Genomic DNA, 16,391 nt, shown 5'->3' with positions numbered 1-16,391 from the left:
TCAACCACCTATACAATGGCAAGTTAGCACGACTGATAAATCATCTTTTTCTTTGTCATTTTAATGTAGCTGCTCTTAACTGTTTTCTCCCTACCTGCTCTTTGTTGTTGAAGGTTTCTTGGAGACATCACCATTGTCTCATTAGGGTCCTCCATGAAACAGCATATGAAGATATTTACACTTTTAGATTCTGGTTGGTAGTTTGTTCTTGTAATTCTTCCTTGGCCAGAGATAGCTCATGATGACGTTCCTTCTCTCACCATTTTGCAAAAATATAATGTAGATGAGGAGAGGATAAATTCTTTTTGTAGAAGAGCGTGTTTGTGAAGAGACCGATTTCGTCCTCTCCATAAGAGCAACAATCCTCCACTGAAGTAGAAATGAGGGATGTGTGCCTCCACCTTAAATCTAATGACAGATCTGTGGTGTCTTGTTTCCCAGTTGGATTTCTGCTTTGGCCCCCTTTAGTTAATATGCCCTGTGATGCCTGATCCAGGAGAAGACTGTGAAGGCATCTGGACTGATGAAAGGTCCACAGAGAGGAGCCTGTATTCCCAAACTTCTCTTACAGGGGCCTATGTATCCCTGGGGTCACTTGATATAAAGCTGGTTTATTCAACTTGGTTTCATAAGTAAGTTCTGCCTACTCTGGGGTTCTCGTATGTAAACAGTAGTGACATCTGACCTTCAGAATCTTGTTCCTTGATTCTACTGAGACTAGTCACCTTTATTTTGAAACACTCAGGATGGAAAGTTAATTCTCCCTTGGCTTAGGAAAGTAAGATGATAGCAGCTGGTCCTGGATAATCTCATGGGTCCACAGGTGGGTTCCCAGTACTTAATTGTGCATTACCTGATATGGGTCATCAGGTAGAGGTGACCCTCTATTTTGAGAAATTACACATGTGGTTAGTTTCCATTGCAAATATTTTCAGAGAATTACACTCCAATGTGATTTCAAAGTTTTCTTATCCTCTCCTTCTCATCATAGATGGTTGAAGACTGCACGTTGACCTGAGCACTTGTACAGCAAGACATTAGAACTAGGGATACATCATATGTTTTACTGTCCACTTTGACATTGCTGTTCCCTCACACCTGGTTACACCTTACCTGTGCTGTTATTGGTATGACCTTGGCATTGTTACTGCCATCTCATGAGGATCTCCCCCACAAATAGTATATGGGAATTTTTATGTGTGTAGTCTAAATTGATGCCCATGAATTGCTGTATGTTCCTGAGATTATTCTTTGGAGAGACCATTTGTGATTGTGGACCACCACTTCCACCACCCAATTTGAATGAAGCTAATGTAGAGTAGGAGAGAGGAAGTTATCTCTTTGCAGAGAGCAGAGTTTGGGGGGAGACCTATTTCCTTCTTCTACTTTCATTTCTACTTCAGTGGGTGATTGTTGTGAGAAAGAGACATACTCCTTAACTGAAATCGCAGCACACTAGCCTAGAGTGACACCTTTAAGAAAAAAAAAAATGACATGTCTGCAAGAAAGAATGAGTGGACTGTGTTGGCTTATTCCCCAGTGGCTTTCTGTGCGGGCCACCTTTTCTCTAAGCTTCCCTGTGATGCCTGATCCAGATTCAGATCTAAAGAGAGGGTCATGGTCAGGGAAGAGTATTACTATACCTTGGTTTGTCCTGTTCTATTTCCTGTGATTCTCGACTTTTAGTCACAGTGCCTCCTTTTCACTAAAATAGCATCTCACTGCTGTGCTGTGCTAAAAAAAAAAAATGGAGTCTAGAGGATGTGTCATATGGGAATCCAATCTCTGCTAGAAATGCCCACCAATTCCAAAAGAATGCCATGCTCCTGGGTTTTCCTTTAGAGAGGAAGGGTACAGATCAGCCCTACTGCTGCAAGGCTATTCTGATTCCGTAGCTGAGGTTTGACATCCATTTTCTTGTGATGGTGTCTTTTTCCCTCTCCTGAAAAGATAGTCCTTATAGACCTCTAATCCCTTTAGCCTCAATCCTATTTCTACCTCTGTAATCTGCCAGAGTCAAGTTAGGATTCCAATAACTGGGGGTTAATCTGCTTTCTTTCCAAATATTTTTTCCCATTCAGGAATAGAACACTGATGTATTACCTAAAATTCAATCTGACTTAGCTATTGTAGATTTCTCCCACAATAGTTTTATTGAGAAATTCATTACATTTGTTTCTTACATCAGAGTGAAATGGATGCTGAGGTTTTGGGTTTCCATTCCTGTGTGAATGCCTTAACATGTCAATTACTGAATTTCTAATAGTTCACACTTTACTATATTCTTGTCGTTTAGAGGAGAATATGATCTAAAATTACCTTTTAAGTTTTGGAAATGGTTCCTCTTCCTTGAGCTTCTAAGAACTATCTACTTCTCTCAAACATGATCCACTTATGTTTTTTAGAGACAAGAACCTAAATTCCATTAAATTCTCAATGTCTATTACACAGGAAGTATTTATTATGGGCCTGAGTCATCTAGATCTTCTCCCCCAGAAACCCACACTCATGGTTCTTAGGTCACAGGTGTTCAGCCGTCTGTGCCATGGGCTCCCTTTTGAAGGGTGGTGGTGAAGGGCTGGGCTTCAGGGCCCAGGATGCCCATGCTGTGTGTAGGGCTGGCCCACTGGTAGATCCCACCTCTGACAAAGCATCTTCCCTTCTACCCTGATGGTCTTAAGTTGAGCTGCTATTGATTGCCTGGAGGTATTATCGTATGTGTGTCCTCTTAATGGAATGAGCCTTGGTTTTTCCTTGTTGGTATGAAGGCATAAATGAGAAATGAGAGTGTAAAGCAGGAATATTCTCTACAGATGTTCTTCTTGTGATACTTAGACAGTTCTGTAGGCTCATAGCCTCCAGGAAGAACTCAGGGTAGATACTACTCGCCACTTCTCATCTTTCCTGATTAGGCAGTGTCCCACTGAGCTGATTTTTTTCTAGAAGTAAATGGGCTGCATCATGAAGTTACTCTACCCAAAAGCCTTATCCTGGGCTTCTCTTTGAGTAATGGCTTTCCTTAGGTGAGAGACTGAGATGTTTCAGGTTTCCTGATCCTCTCAGGGTGAGCCATGTCTTGGGAGTGATTAGGTCAGGAACTCAACACTGCATATTTTATTTTTTAGTTCTTAAAATAGTCTAGCCATTGATCCTGAAGTATACCTTTCCTTCTATATTTGATAAATTGGCCCTGATTTCTCCTTTATATTGTCTGAGTATATAAGATACTAACATTCTCAATTAGCTTGGAGATGCTTATCCACATACATATTTCCTACAGCATAATTTACATGGGTCTCCTCACTTGCACCTTGCTCCTCCTCATGAAGTCTTCTGTCATAACCTCAGAATGTACAGATGAGCTGCCAAGAATAGCAAGGTCCATAGGTGCTTGTCACCTGCCTAGTGTCCTGGAGGGGACACTGGGCAGAAATGCCAGAGGGTCCTGAACCACCCTCTAAGGGCCTCTTTGGAGAACAGGGGGATGAGTGAAAATGGAAACATTCTGTCTCTAGAGAGAATTACCTCTGTTTCTTCAGTCATTCAGGGCAGTGACAACCTAAAATGTTACAGAAGTGCTGCTCTCCACACATTCCGTTCAAGGCTTCCCTCTCTTGAGGGAAGAACTTCAGACCTGTCTCAGGAAACCTTGGTGGAGAAAGGCATTTCAAAAGTCCATTTTCCTTGTTACTGCTTTGGGTAAAGAATCATTTACCATTGCCAGCATCTCAGTGGATATGTTCTTTACATGCTCAACAATGTTCTTTAGAGGGTAAAAATCTCAGGGGGTTATTTTATAGGAGGCTATTTTATCCTCCTATGTTATAGGAGGATATAGCCTTAGAGTCTTTTTGGCATGGTCCTAGCCATCTTTCTATGCCATTGTCTGAAGATTGAAAGTATGTTTCATGTAGTCTTTTCCCTTATTTTGGCATTAACTTTTCTCTTATTCTTGGTATTCTAAAATTTCACAGCAACACAAATTTGAAGTATTTTTTTTCCCTTGGTGTTGAATACTCATGCCCTTTATTTTTCAGAGTATTCTTGAAATATTTCTTTTAATTTTCTCTGTTTCTTTCTTAAGATCTGAATTTTCTTCGTCTAATTGTTGACCTCCATTATGAAGATTTTATTCCTTTAATGGTCTCACCTCTCTCGTCCAATGTCCTCCTTACTGACCAGGCAATATGTGTGATCCCTTATAGCAATGGTGGAGCAAAAGTAGAGGAGTGTGTCTTGAACATTTCTGCTGGTGGGTTTTCTAAGAGATGTCCATTTGACTAAGACATCCCAGCAAAGATCTACTCTCCCATAAACTACATTCGAAGGGAGAAGATGGTTGTAGAGGTAGAAGATTGTCCTTAATAGCAGATCAGGGACCTGTCATTGAATGTATCTATCTGTTCCTACAGAAAACTCATTCTCATAGGACCCAGGATGGATCGTCGTCAGCCACTGGCCACAGGGTGGAGTGGATAGTGGCTCTGAGTTAGCCTGAGAATAGCCACATCAGGAGAGAAGGCTTTAGGTGTGCCGAGAAAGGTAGGGAGATTTGCCTTGCTTGTTTCCTGTAAATCTTAAATTTTAGACGTAATGTCTCCTTTAAAGTAAAATATCTCACTGCTGTATTGTGTTAAACAAAAATTCTATAGGATGTCACAGTACCCCAGCCTCTGCTGACATCTCCACCTATTCCAGAAGAATGACAATGTTCCTAGGTTTTCCACTAAGCAGGAAAAGTACAGACTAGTCCTAGTACAGTAAGTCTATTCCAATTCCATTGCTTATATCTGACATTCATCTTTTTGTGATGGTGTCTTTTTCCTCTCCTGAGAAGAGACTCCTTATAGATTCCTCTTCTTATTCAGAATTGTCCCCATCTTGCCTCTCAGTTGTCTGCCAGAATCAAATACCTTGGAATTCTGATTACTGGTGATTCATTTGCTCTCATTCGACTTCTTTGGGTAATTTTGTTTTCTTTCCAAATATATTTCATTTCCCTCCAAGAATGTAACACTGTTATCTAAAATTTAGTCTGACTTGAATGTAATGTTTTCCAAAAATTGATACTGTAGATTTCTTCCATAGATTTCCTTTCTACATTGCAGTGGATTGATTGCTGAAATTTAAGGTTTCCATTCATATGTGAATATTTTAATGTCAGTTACTACTTTTCTAATTGTATAAAATTCATTTCGTTCTTTTTTGTTTTTTAGGGAACAAAAGAATTTTTAAAGTTTTTTATGAAGTATAGCTGATTTACAATGTTCTGTTAATTTCTGCTGTACAGCAAAGTGATTCAGTTATACATATGTATATACATTCTTTTTTTTAAACATCTTTATTGGAGTATAATTGCTTTAATATTGTGTGTTAGTTTCTGCTTTATAAGAAAGTGAATCAGCTCTACGTATACATATATCCCCATATCTCCTCCCTCTTGCGTCTCCCTCCCACCCTCCTTATCCCAGCTCTCTAGGTGGTAACAAAGCAGGGAGCTGATCTCCCTGTGCTATGTGGCTCCTTCCCATTAGCTATCTGTTTTACATTCAGTAGTGTATATATGTCCATACCACTCTCTCACTTTGTCCCAGCTTACCCTTCCCCCTCCGTGTGTCCTCAAGTGCATTCTCTACGTCTGCGTCTTTATTCCTGTCCTGCCCCTAGGTTCTTCAGAACCATTTTTTTTTTAAGATTCTATAGATATGTTAGCATACGGTATTTGTTTTTCTCTTTCTGACTTACTTCACTCTGTATGACAGACTCTATGTCCATCCACCTCACTACAAATATCTCAATTTTGTTTCCTTTTATGGCTGAGTAATATTCCACTGTATCTATGTGCCACATCTTCTTTATCCATTCATCTGTCGACGGACACTTAGGTTGCTTCCATGTCCTGGCTATTGTAAATAGAGCTGCAATGAACATTGTGGTACATGACTCTTTTTGAATTATGGTTTTCTCAGGGTATATGCCCAGTAGTGGTTTGCTAGGTCGTATGGTAGTTCTATTTTTAGTTTTTTAAGGAACCTCCATACTGTTCTCCATAGTGGCTGTATCAATTTACATTCCCACCAACAGTGCAAGAGGGTTCCCTTTTCTCCACACCCTCTCCAGCATTTTTGTTCGTAGAGTTTTTCATGATGGCCATTCTGACTGGTGTGAGATGATATCTTATTGTAGTTTTGATTTGCATTTCTCTAATGATTAGTGATGTTGAGCATCCTTTCATGTGTTTGTTGGCAGTCTGTATATCTTCTTTGGAGAAATGTCTATTTAGGTCTTCTGCCCATGTTTGGATCAGGTTGTTTGTTTTTTTGATATTGAGCTGCATGAGCTGCTTGTAAATTTTGGAGATTAATCCTATGTCAGTTGCTTCATTTGCAAATATTTTCTCCCATTCTGAAGGTTGCCTTTTTGTCTTGTTTATGGTTTCCTTCGCTGTGCAAAAGCTTTTAAGTTTCATTAGGTCCCATTTGTTTATTTTTGTTTTCATTTCCATTTCTCTAGGAGGTGGGTCAAAAAGGATCTTGCTGTGATTTATGTCATAGACTGTTCTGCCTATATTTTCCTCTAAGGGTTTTATAGTGTCTGACCTTACATTTAGGTCTTTAATCCATTTTGACTTTATTTTTGTGTATGGTGTTAGGGAGTGTTCTAATTTCATTCTTTTACATGTAGCTGTCCAGTTTTCCCAGCACCATGGACTTGACCAGTTAGGAAAACTCCTTCCCTGATGCTTTCATCTGATGCAGGGACAGTGTCTGTGGCTTGCTGGCCTTAAGACACATCATTTGGCAGGTACCTTCCTACATCAGGGCACACTTTGACTTTGCTGATGTGATTCCTTTGGGAGTGCAATAGTTAATTCAGCTGGGTCACTTCTAAGTTTCTGTCTGCCTCAATTTTCTGTCCTGTGGACTGAGTCACAACATTCTTACATCACATATCCTGTGCCTTTTTTTTTTTCCCTTGGGTAGCAGAAAATGTGATTTTCACCACTGTCACTGGCTAACTAAAGATCTTCTTAGCAGGGAAAATGACCATAATTAGATTATCTTGTATGGCATGGTTGATGGAATTTTGTGAATGTAACTGGGGTCTAAAATCAGTAGTATTGTGTTTGCTGTCAAAAGGGAGATTATACTTAGTGGGCCTGACCGAATTAAGTTCTTTAAAGAGATCCTAAGTCTTCCCTGAGGGAAGAGGTTCCAGTATGAGCAGACTGTCCCCGTTGTGGCTTTGATCAATGTGACAGTCACAAGGAAATGATTCTACCAATAACTGAGGGATCTGGAAGTGGACTCTTGCCTAATCAAGCTTCCATATGGGAATGCAGTCCAGCTATGACCTTTGCTTGACTCTTGTGAGACCCTGAGGAAATCCCAGTTAAGCTGTGCCCAGATGTCTGAGCTCCAGAAACAGTGATATAATGAATGAGTGTTGGTTTTAGCCACTAAGTAGGTGGTACTTTGCTATAGAGCAACAGAACCTAGCACCCTTCCCTAAAACCTTGCTCTGTCTAACCTACCCCAGGAGCCCAGAGCTGTTGATGTGCGGAGTGAGCTGGGTGACACTGCCCTCGTGTTTGTGATTATAACTGCACAGGGAGCCCTTCACTGGGACTCAACCCCTCATATAATGACAAGTTAGTGCTAGTGATTTTTCCTTCTCATGTGGATATAGCTTCTCCTCCTCATCTGCCTTCACTCTTTAATGTTGAATGTATTTTGGCAACATCAACATTGTTTCATTAGGGTCCTCCATGAATTATATGGAGAATTTTGTTGCTTTTAGTTCCTGGTTGGTTGGTTGGTTGGTCTTAGAATTCCTTTGTCAAAGAGCTTATGATGACCACTCTACCTCCTATCTTTTTTTTTTTTAACATCTTTATTGGAGTATAATTGCTTTACAATGGTGTGTTAGTTTCTGCTTTATAACAAAGTGAATCAGCTATACATAAACATATATCCCCATATCCCCTCCCTCTTGCATCTCCCTCCCACCCTCCCTATCCCACCCCTCTAGGTGGTCACAAAGCACCAAGCTGATCTCCCTGTGCTATGCGGCTGCTTCCCACTAGCTATCTATTTCATATTTGGTAGTGTATGTATGTCCATGCCACTCTCTCACTTCATCCCACCTCCTATCTTGCATGAATATAGGTAGATGAAGAGAAAGGTAAATCTCTCTCTGGTCTCCTTACAAATACCACCTTCTGCAACTCCTGCTCTAGATGAGTGTAATAACCACACAGTGAAAAATGGGGCTGTATCCTTCCCTGTACATCTGATGGCCACTATGTGGGTTTTTTGTTCCCTGGGTGGACTTCTGCTCAGGCGTCCTTTTAAACTAACCTGCCCTGTACTGCCTGATCCAGATGAAGGATATGTAGGTAGTTGATGTGAGGAGGGGTTTTCAGAGAGGATCCTGTGTTCCCATGACTTGTCTTGAAGGGGCCCATGAGTTCCCAGAGTCAACCTGAAAAAATCTAATTTTCCTGCTGTCTCTCAGGCAGCTGAGTCCATAACTACATTCTGTTTACTCTGATGTAATATAATGACTTCTGGCCTTTAAGACCTTGGTCCTTATTTCTACTGGTTGAGACAGAAGACTGATCAACTTTATATTTTGAAACACTATGGAGGGTTAATTTCCCCTTGGCTTAGATAAACAAGATGACATCAACTCATGCTGGATAATCTCACGGGCTCACATGTGGAATTCCAGAACTTAGACCCTGTTCTTTTTTTGGGATATGTCATCAGTTAGAGAAGATCCACTATTTTGAAAAATTACTCATGATGTGGTTAATTTCCATTACAACTATTTCAGAACATTAATCTCCAATGGGACTTGAGTTTTTTCCATTTCTTCCCATCATCTAGAATAAGGAGGACGTCATGCTGACTTCAACCATTCATAAAGCAAGAGTTTAGCACCAATGCTAAACCATACATTTTACCCTTCCATTTTGATGTGGCTGTTCTATTATAGGTATGACCTTGACATTGTTCCCTCTGTCCCACAAGAATCCCCATAAATAAAATATGGAGAATTTTATGTGTGTAGTCTAGGTTGTTTACCATGAAGAGCTGAATTCTTTCTAGGATTCTTTACTGAATAAGATACCTTATGATGATCACTGCCCACCCCCACCACGTCCAAATTTGAGGGAAAGTAATGTTGAGTTGGAGAGTAAATTGTATCTTTAGAAGACAGTATCGAAGAGAAGTACTTCCTATTTTATGTTTCCAGAGCAATCTTCCACCAAACTGGAAGATAGAGATATATTCCTTACCCCCAAATCCTAGCAGACTAGCTTAGAGTGAAACTTTTTATTTATTTTTTAAAATTGTATTCACATAGTACATATTTTTTTATATAAATTTATTTATTTTATTTTTGGCTGCGTTGGGTCTTTGTTGCTGGGTGCAGGCTTTCTCTAGTTGCAGCGAGCTGGAGCTACTCTTCTTTGCAGTGAGCAGGCTCCTCACTGCGGTGGCTTCTCCTGCTGTGGAGCACGGGCTTTAGGTGTGCGGACCTCAGTAGTTGTGACATGCAGGCTCAGTAGCTGTGGCTCGTGGGGTCTAGAGCGCAGGCTCAGTACTTGTGGTGCATGGGCTTAGTTGTTCCACAGCATGTGGGATCTTCCCGGACCAGGGATTGAACCCGTGTTCCCTGCATTGGCAGGCGGATTCTTAACCACTGCACCACCAAGGAAGTCCCAGAATGAAACTTTTTAAAAAGGTATGTTTCAGTGGAAAGATGACAGTGGAGTGGTGGTTTATCCTCAGCGGGTTTGTGTTGAGCCTCTTTTTTCTAAGCTTCCCTATGCTACCTAATTGAGAAGACAGCTGTACATCAAGCTGTCCTAGATAGAGGGTCACAGTAAAGCAGGACTACTTCTATAACTTAGAGGGTCATCATGTACATTCCTCATGAGTCAACTTGTATGAAGTTTAAGTTCCTGTTGTCCTCAGTTAGCTGGGGTCATGTAAAGAGTGTCTGGGCATGGGATTGAGCAAACTTCTCTGATCTTCAAGATTCTTTTAAAAGAATATTGTATTTTCTCCTCCTTCTGGTGTCCTCCTTACTGACTAGGCTAGAAGTGACTCTGTCTAAGAATGGCAGAAGCATAGGAATGTGCTGTGACCATTCTCGCTGATGGGTTTTCTAAGAGATGTCCATTTGACTAAGACATCCCAGCAAAGATCTGTTCTCCCATTCATAACCCTGAGCTACATTTGAAGGGAGAAGAGGATGCCAGAGGTTGAAGATGTTGTCCTTAACACCCAGATCAGGGACCTATCATTGTGTGTATGGTCCCCACAGAGCACTTTTTCTCATGTGACCCAGGATATATTGTCTTTCAGCCACTGGTCACACACGTGGAATAAATGGTGTCTCAAAGGTGGTCTAAGAAGAGCCACATTCAGGAGAAAGAGCTCCCAGCTTGCCAGGAAAGGTGGGAGAGATTTTTGTTTGTGTATCTCCAAAATATAATGTCTCCTTGCATCTAAAATATCATCTCACTGCTGTGTTGTGCTCAAAGAAGTGGTGTAGAGGATGTCACCAGTCTCTGCCACGCTTACCACTCAAGAAGAATGCCAAACCTCAAACCACATGAAGCAAGGCTATTCTGATTCCATAGCTCATGTCTCTGACATTCATACTCTTATTATGGTGTCTTTTTCCCTCTCCTGAGAAGAGATTCTTTATAGACCTCTAATCTCATTTATGCCTTGTCCCATCATTGCCTCTCAGTGATGTCTGCCAGAATCAAATACCTCAGAATTCTGATTACTGGAGATTCATTTACTTTCATTGGATCCTGTAAGTGGTTTTGTTTGTCTTTATAAATATTCTTTTCCATCCATGACATAACACTGTGTTCTTGTTTTATCTAAAATTCAATCTGGCTTGGATATAATGAATTTTCTAAGAAACATTCCATGACAAACATCTACAATATCTCTTTCCTGTATCACAATGAAGTGGATACTGAGATTTTAGGTTTCCATTCCTGTTTCCATTCCTGTATTTTAATATATCAATTACTGCATTTCTAATGGTACACAATTTGTTATATTCCTATCACTTAGGGCACAGTACTATCTAACTGTTCTATTACCCTTAAATTTGGCAAATGACCCTTTTCAGAACTTGAGTTTCTAAGAAATGTCTACTTCTCTCTTAAATATGATCCATCTGGGTTTTTTTTTAATTGTATAAATTTTATTGGTAGAATTTCTTTTTTTTACTTTTTTTTGGTGGAGGGAAGTACTTAAACTCCAACTCTGGGAATTACATTTAGTACCATGAATTCTAATCAAGCCTGGCCTGAGAAGCGCTGCCTTTTCTTTTGAAACTCCAGGATTGAATCAGAAACAGGGGTGAGGTGTGTTTGAAATTCTTGTCCTGCCGCCTTCTCTACAGTGTCTAACCCAGTGTCACAGTGGTTTAGACACTGTGCTGATGGACCAAGGTGAAGGCTGCTAAGGCTTTGACATTCCCACAGGGGTCTATGAAGGTTTTGTTTGACCCTCATCCTGCCAATCCTCCCATGTCACAGCCTAGGACATCTTCAACTTTTCTGCCTGATTCTCTTCTTCTGTATGTCTCAGAAATAGGGTTCTTCCCTTCCAGAGTACTTGAGATTGACCAGGCAAGGGTCTTACTTTCTGGACGCTGAAAAAGAGAGTTTAGTTTTAATTTCTTCCTGGACAAGTCCATGCTAATTACATTGGCAGTGTGTACTGGGAGCCTGGGCTTATCCAGTCTTGCCCCCAAGGCTGACGTACCTGGACTGTTAGTAACAAGATGATAAACATTGGAAGGAGGACCCCACGGCAGTGTGATGAAGACTAATGCTCTAAGTTCAGCATCTTAAAGTGGTGGAACCGTCAGATGATAGACTCTTTCACCTGTGCATTTCTTTCCCATTGGTTGTAGTGACTCTGACAGAGAATGTAGGTTCATAGGTTTTCAAATCGCATGTCAAGACCATGGAGGAAATCCTGAACCCAAAAGCCTGAAAATATGTACTTCCACCCTGCATGTGGAGCCCCCTGTGAAGGGAGAGGTTTTTTTTTTTCTTCATTTCAGTCCACATAGGTTTTGTTTGGTGGTGTTTCTTTGAGATAACCAGAGGGTCTTAGGATGACTCTCCAAAGGGAAGGTAGAGAAGGTGCAAAGCTGGTTTTCAGAAACAACTTGCTAGAGAAGTTGAGAATGGGACCAGCATATTCATCAACCCACTTGCTTGTCAGGGAAGAGTGCTATTTGGAGAAATTGACTTTTTTCTTTTACCTGGTGTAATTTTCACGTGATTGGTGTATTTCTGTCTGATCTCATGGAGAATACAGGAAGTGAGTTATCTGGGCCCAGAGAATACTTCGTGGGAAGGTTTTAAATGTATACTTAATTTTTTCATAGGAGATCTGGATATTCCATATTTACTTTTTCTTGGATAAGCTTTAATAATCGAAGTCTTCAAAGGCATTTCTGCTTCTACATTAGGAGTTTAAATTAAATGAACATTGTTCATAATCTTTTCAGTACCAAAGGAAGGATAAATTGCTATTTTTATAGCTATTGTCGTTTGATCAGTGCTGCCAAGGAAAGAATAGTTATAAGTCCTATTATTTGAAATATAAAGTAAATCCCAGTGAGTTAGCACTGCATTTCCCTGAATACAAAAACTGAAGTAAGAATTTCAAACAGTACTATATTAATTCCTAATTGCTCCTGTAACAAATGACCAAGTTTTGGCTTAAATCAAAACCAGTTCTATTTAACAGTTTTGGAGATCAGAAGTCTGAAATGGATGTTAGCTGGATAAAATCGGGTGTTTGTAGGGTTGCCTTTTTTGGTTGTGTGCAGGGACCGTGGTGATATTTCTTCTGTCTTCTTAGGAGCTTCCACGGTATAGAATTTGAGGAATGGTGTGCTGTTCAGATACTTGCTGAAAGTTGTTCCTGCAATTCTCCCTTGTCCATAGCTATCTTGCCCGCCCCCAAACTAACTTGCATGAAAATGCCATAGTTTAGAAGAAGGAAACTGGCTTTTGGGGAGAAGTAGGACTGGTGAGGACACCTGTTCTCTTCTTCCCTCAAGCACTCCTCTCCCCCATTGAGGAGTGTGTGGGGCTTACACCCCTCCCCCTAAATCTTAGAGTATCTTTTGAATGAAACCTTTAAAAATTGGGCATGACTGGAAGATGGGACGGCCATTGTGTGCTTTGTTGCCAGTTGGGTTTGTACTTGGGAGGTAACCTGACCTATGCTGCCTGATCCAAGAGCAGACCTTACAGGTCACTGTCCTGAGGAGGGGCCATAGAGAAGGAGCTTGTATTCTTCCTATAGCTTATCTGACAGGCCCACCTGAGTTCCTCGAGACTCAGTCTGAACAAAGATGATTTCCATGTCTCATTTCAGTTAGCTGTTGTCACTTAGCTATGTACTGGACCTTGGATGTAAATGGAAGTGATGACTGACCTTCAGGTCATGCTCTTTAATGGATGTGGAATCACCTTGTCCTCCATTATCCTTGTTATTGACTGAGGCTAAGATTGAACCCTTCCAGGGTTGGCAGAGCTAAAGCAGAAGAGTGTCCCTTGCGCATTCTTGCTGGAGCATTTTCTAAAAGATGTCCATTGGGCTAGTCCATCCCAGCAAAGAACTGCTTCCTATACATGACCCTGAGCCACGTTTGACGGGAGAAGATGGTCCTAGAGGTGGAGTTAGGGTGTTATCACCTCCAAATCAGGGGAACATACTATAGTCTGTGCTCGTGCCTCCACAGCACCCACTCATTACCCTGTACCCCAAGATGATGGTTTTCAGACATCATTTGCAAGCTGGAATTGAATGCATCACAGTGTTAGGAAGAGAAACAGCCCCATCTAGGAGGGGCTTCCTGCTGTCCAGGCAGTGAGTGGAGGTTCATTGCCTTGTTTTCTTGCTGGAATTAAATGGCATTGCAATCATGTGTGCTATTTGGAAAGGAAAGATTGGAATCTGTCCTCTAAACTTCCACCTTCTCCTTCACCTCCCATTATTTTTAATGAGGCCATTCTCTCTTTCACCTGAAACTTCCATGGTTAAGACAAAAGGACTGAGATTTTTTTTTTTACCACCTCATTTTTTTTTTAACATCTTTATTGGGGTATAATTGCTTTACAATGGTGTGTTAGTTTCTGCTTTATAACAAAGTGAATTAGTTATACATATACATATGTTCCCATATCTCTTCCCTCTTTACCACCTCATATTGACAGAATCTAACCCAGGGTGTGTGCTCTGATGCTCTAAAGAGTCTTTTGCAAACTATGTTGTTTTGACTTCTGTATACAGGTCTTTTGGGGTGGGTGGGGTAATGCCCACCATCTGAGCCCTTGATAGACACAAACTTGGTCTTTAACTTTATCTGCCTGATATTCTTGTTCCTACATTTCTAAAAAGGGTCCTATCTTTTTGCATATTTGGAGTGGTCCTGGTTAGTTGTCTTATTATACATCTGCCCTAGAGGAGGTGACTGCTCCAATTTATATGTATTCAGTTCTCAGTGAATGTCGATTACATGGGCAGTGTTTATCATGGGCCCGGGTCAACTAGATCTTCTCCCCTAGACACCCACACCCATGGCTCTTAAGTGGCAGGAGTTCAGCTATCTGTGGCATGGGGTTCCTTGGGCGGGGGAGGGGGTGAAGGACTGAGGTTCAGTCCCAGAATGCCCATGCTGTGTGCAGGACTGGCCTACTGATAGACCTTACCTCTGAGAAAGCACTTTCTCTCCGCCCTGATGGTCTTAGGTTGAGCTCCTAAAATAATTTCCTGGAGGTATTGATACAGGTGTGTATTCTTAATGGAACCAGCCCTGATTATCTTGTTGGGGTGTGAGGGTAAAGGAGGAATAAGAGTATAAAGCAGGAAAATTCTGTGGTTACAAAAGTGTTGCTCCCTACAAATTCTGTTCAAGGCTTCCCTCTCCTCTTGATGCTCAGACACCTGCAGAACTTTAGATCTGACTCAGGAATCTTTGGCGGGGAAAGGCATTTCAAATGTCCATTTTCCATCTTCTTGCTTTGAGTAAACTATTACTCACCATTGCTGGCTACTCCATGGATATATTTTTTAAATGCTCAACATTATTTAGATGTTCAAAATCTCAAGTGGTTACAATTTTAGGAGGCTATGGCCTTAGTCTTCCTTGTGGGGCCCTAGCCCTCTTTCTCCATATACCATTCTGAGTGAAGATAGGAAGAATGTTTCATGTGGCCTCTTTTTCGCATCTTAGGATTAACTGTTCTCTTCCTGGTATTCTGAAATTTTACAGCAGTTCAAATTTGAAGTATTTTTTTCCCTTGGTGTTGAATACTCATGCCTGTCATTTTTCACACCTGGTTCTCAGACTCGCTTGACACAAGTGTGTCCTTTTAATGGAAGCAGCCCTGAATTTCCCTCTAGGGGTGAGTTGATTGAAGGTGAATTGAAGGACTTGAACAGTTTGCCTGATGCTTTCTTCTGATGCAGAGACAGAGACTGTAGCTTGCTGGCCTCCAGACAAGTCATGTTGCAGGTGCTTGCCTTCATCAGGGGCCACAGAACCTTACTTCTCTTCCATGACTGGTTATTTTATCCTTGGTCCAATTTCTCTAAATAGGTGATTTTTCATCTGAAATTGTTCCCTCTGTAAACCCAGTCCCATGGTTCTTCTGGATTAATGCATTTAGAAGAGGAACAAAAGGGCTAATTCCAGGGTTTTTGATCCTTTGTATGATCCACAATGTTCCAGGATTGACTACATGAGGAATTCAACCCTGGATGTTCCAGGTTTCTTTAGTTTTTAAAAAAGCCAATTTGTCTAATTTAGTACCACACTCAGTCCTGACTTCTCCATAGAATCTAGATCTAAATGTATGCCCCCATTAAGAAGGATGACATTTTATAATGATAGAAATATATTTTGTAAACATATAAAGAACAACTGTCCATTACTTCCTGCTGTTCCTAAGGAAGTTTGCTGTAACTCAGTTAGATGAGCTGTCTGAGCACAACAGGAGCTCTAGGTGCACTAACAGCAATTTATGGCCATGGATGGGATCCTGAACACAAACGCATGAATGCATTTGTGTTCTTTACCCTGTACTCTGGCGGCCCCTGGAATGAGGGTGTTTGAGTGAGTGACATGAAAAAATTTTGTCCCCTTGTCTTCCATACTTTAGCCTTCATCTTTTCCTGATGCCTTTTCAGAGTTCCTTCATTTGATCGTCAACCACATTCATTCTACTCTTGATTCCATGTATTTTTACACAGTACTATATTTATCCTGAATATTTCTATCTGTATTATGTGCATGAATTCTTTGGGAAATATCCACCCTTG

General features: G+C 40.9%; 1 long non-coding RNA gene across 3 annotated transcripts in view; it reads left to right on the top strand.

Moving 5' to 3' along the window:
• Positions 1–16,391, top strand: part of LOC113618947 (uncharacterized) — a 125,115-nt gene that overhangs the window by 11,168 nt on the left and 97,556 nt on the right. For all 3 annotated transcript variants that reach the window (XR_003432216.1, XR_003432218.1, XR_003432217.1), the window contains exons 3-4: positions 4,413–4,542; positions 10,380–10,471. This is a non-coding gene — a long non-coding RNA (uncharacterized LOC113618947). The remainder of the gene's footprint in view (positions 1–4,412; positions 4,543–10,379; positions 10,472–16,391) is intronic.

Source organism: Aethalodelphis obliquidens, unplaced genomic scaffold (genome assembly GCF_003676395.1).
Source record: "Aethalodelphis obliquidens isolate GAN/ISIS:26980383/991018 unplaced genomic scaffold, ASM367639v1 scaffold6, whole genome shotgun sequence".
NCBI classification, from domain to species: Eukaryota; Metazoa; Chordata; class Mammalia; order Artiodactyla; family Delphinidae; genus Aethalodelphis; species Aethalodelphis obliquidens.
This window is presented reverse-complemented; position numbering and strand designations above follow the sequence as displayed.